The sequence below is a fragment of the Salvelinus sp. IW2-2015 genome, unplaced genomic scaffold (assembly GCF_002910315.2).
Source record: "Salvelinus sp. IW2-2015 unplaced genomic scaffold, ASM291031v2 Un_scaffold4674, whole genome shotgun sequence".
Classification (NCBI taxonomy): Eukaryota; Metazoa; Chordata; class Actinopteri; order Salmoniformes; family Salmonidae; genus Salvelinus; species Salvelinus sp. IW2-2015.
The window spans coordinates 53,619-56,815 of NW_019945943.1; the positions used below are offsets into that span (position 1 = coordinate 53,619).

At 39.9% G+C, this 3,197-nt stretch overlaps 1 long non-coding RNA gene across 1 annotated transcript; it reads right to left on the reverse strand.

The window, feature by feature from the left end:
* Positions 1–1,647: 1,647 nt before the first annotated feature.
* Positions 1,648–2,902, reverse strand: LOC112077548 (uncharacterized). Its single transcript, XR_002895434.2, has 5 exons — positions 2,818–2,902; positions 2,620–2,660; positions 2,161–2,229; positions 1,839–1,910; positions 1,648–1,668 (listed from the first exon to the last, which is right to left on the reverse strand). It is a non-coding gene; the product is annotated as an uncharacterized lncRNA (long non-coding RNA).
* Between the last annotated feature and the right edge of the window lie 295 nt (positions 2,903–3,197).

Below are 3,197 nucleotides of genomic sequence, written 5' to 3' on the forward strand. Positions count from 1 at the left end.
ATGTTAGTCTTGACTCTTGGTTGACAGTGTGGGATGGGTATGTATTGATGCCGAGTGCCAAATCAACACAAATTGTCTAGTGTCTTGTTACTTCATTTGAAGAGGGGGTGTTGCCCAGGTGCCATACAAGCTAGAACCACCACTGTTGGAGGCAACATTATATCTGGTATCCCATAAGACGCAGTATTAGGAAAGTTCATACGATTGTCATCTATCAGCAGCATGTTTCAATAAATTAACATTATTCAGCAAAGAAATAGCCACCAAAATCAAGCTTAAAATAATAGACTCAATTCGGAAATTGATGGTACAGCAATTGAAACCCAAACAAAGATGATACTTACTGTGAACTTTTGGTACTTTGTCTGATTGGTTGTTTGACAATAAAAGGGATTTAAGTCCGAATTGCTGATGGCTGAAAGCCTGGTATATCAAAGCGCGACATACCACGAGGATGACAAAATCATTATTTTACTCCCTAAGACGTGAGAACCATGTTTATTATAGCAATAAGGCACTTCTCATGGGGTGTGGTATAAATGTCTTAATATATCCCACGGCTAAGGCTGTAACCAGGCACTTCCACGTGCGTCGCCAAAAACAGCCCGTTAGCCATGATATTACTATATACCAACCCCCGTCCCTTATTGCCTATAATTGAACAGTCATCTTGTAGTCTACCACTTGCAACCAGTACCAGCCAGGGTTCCATTCTCAGTCCACTATGGCCCATCAAACTGATTATGTAACTCTCTCCTGCGTTGGTCCTAATTGCCCCCACTGTCACAACCCTACCCTAGAGATCCTTATGTCTCTCTGGTGTCAGGTCGAGTGGGGTGGGGCATTCGACGTCTGTGCTATGGGTGCTATTCTATGTGTTTGGCCGGCTGTGGTCTCAAGTCAGAGGTCAGCTGTCTGATCTTGTGCTCTGATGAGAAACCAACTTAGCTTCCCTTTCCGTCCTCGGTTGGGGCAAAAATCTGTGATCTTGTGTGCCGACTAGGGCACGCGTACGCTGGTCGTTCGTCGACTTATTTGTTGTTGTCGTATTTGACTTTCGTGAGTTATAATTAAATGTGGAACTCAAAAAGACGCTTGCGCCTGTGTCTCATCTTCAGGACGATTCGTTACACCCCCTTCAGCTGCAGATACCACACTTGCATTTAATGGCTAGGTTGACACAAAGGTATTCTTTTTAAAGATACAATATAAAACTCTTATTATTGATTTCGATAAAACAAGTTAAGTGTCATGCGTTTATATAAGTACAAGACCTAGTCTATAAGATATGCAGATAACAAGATATGATAGAATACAATAAAGTTAATGAAGACAAGGGTGGGCAGAGGTGACAAATAAATAATTATATGTTACTCAATCGGAGACTTGTCTGATGCCTAGTGACACTGAGATCCCCAGTTTATTCCCAACATCTTTGTTCTGTACTTTGCGACCTACTGTACTCTGGTGTTAGGCCACTTGTGCTGTAGACCACAACTGGTTCTGCTGCCAGGAGAGAAGAGGCAAAAGAAACACACACACAATGAATAAATTAGTCAAATCATCAACGCAGTAGACAACTTTTATGGCAGGCCGTAACATTTGTTCGGTCTTTTCTTGGTGACCACGGCCTGTATGTGACTACAAATCATCCGGAAATGGGTCCTGCTGGTAGACAGTTACACAGGGAGTTATTCAGAAAACACTGATATCCATTTTGAATCCATTGTACATTCTACAACACATCAGAGCCGCCAATTCAAGTTCTGCTTTTCAAGACAAAAAACATTTTCTATAAGACTAGCTGTGCTTATGCGTTTATTTAGTTTAAAGTTTACCCTTTGTGCCGTCCAGTGCTGCATAGGAATCACATTGCTGTATAAGTCACCATGTCTCTCTGGGTTTAGGTCCTGTGTGATGGAGGAGAGAGAGCAACATGATCACATGAACTTAGAGAGAGACAGACAATGTTTACTTTCACTTTGAGTTGGGTTGGAGTGGGTTGGGTTGAGTTGAGTTTGAGGTGGGTTAAGTTGGTTTGCAGAGGGTTTAGATTGGTTTGAAGGGGGGTTGGGTTGAGTTTGATGGGGTTGTTAAGTTGGTTTGCAGAGGGTTTAGGTTGGGTTGAAGGGGGGTTGGGTGAAAGGAGTTTGGTTTTACCTGTTGTGCTGTTCCTCTGATGTGACTCACAGTGCTGTAGGTAATGTCCTGCTCAGGGTCAGCAGGCTGCTGAAGGAATGAAACACAAACCGTGTTGACATTTAACAGTTTTACAATAAGCCATAAAAGGATGCTGTACCTCATGCATAGTGACATGAATTAGAACATGTTTTGCTGTTTAATTTTCCCCCAATGATAACACAAAATGTGTTATTCTTCAAGTGTCAGTAGTTGTGGTGAGTGATTTGAGGAAGTCTGTTCTGGCTAAAGATGTACACTTAGWGCAGGACTAAATAAAACAATTAAATGATCTTTAACCTGTTTATTTCAAATACTACACATAAGCAATCGGGTTGATTTCAAGTGTTAGTTATGAGTAACTACTAACCAAAGYGAGCCCTAGAATATCAAGAAGAGAAAGGAACAGATGAGTGACAAGATAACATGACCATAGCTTACTACTGAGGTGTTTGGTGGTTGGTCCTTTGCCTTCTTGTCCTCTGAAATAAACAAAAGAGGATGTTGGTACTAATGAACTCTGATGTCAAACCTTTCATTTGTAGAAGCAACAACCCTCCTGTATTTATAATATTCCGCAAATGACATTAGTCATAAACATTATATATTTTTTTTTACATAATTAAAACAAATACTTACTATGTTTTCTCAACATCTTCAATGTGACCAAGGTAACAGCTATCAACACCACCAACAGGCTCAGAGGAATGAWCAGGACTTCCAGTAAACTGGAATATAAAATAAAATGGAATATATAGATAACCACAGGCATGGTGGTAAATGCTTAAGCAAGAATATTTAAGGAAGATGTTTCATTTTGTATACATTTTTCTTTATCTGAAAATGAAACAGACAGTTTTGGAATGTGGAGAACTACAGTTATTATTGTTAACCMAGACACTGGTCTCTGGTTTGATCAGCYTTGCTAGTCACAGGTGTCTCCACCAAGGTTATTATAGTTTTGTGTTTTGATATTAGTTTTTATTTCTATTGGTTTTAATATTTTTATTTGAAATTCA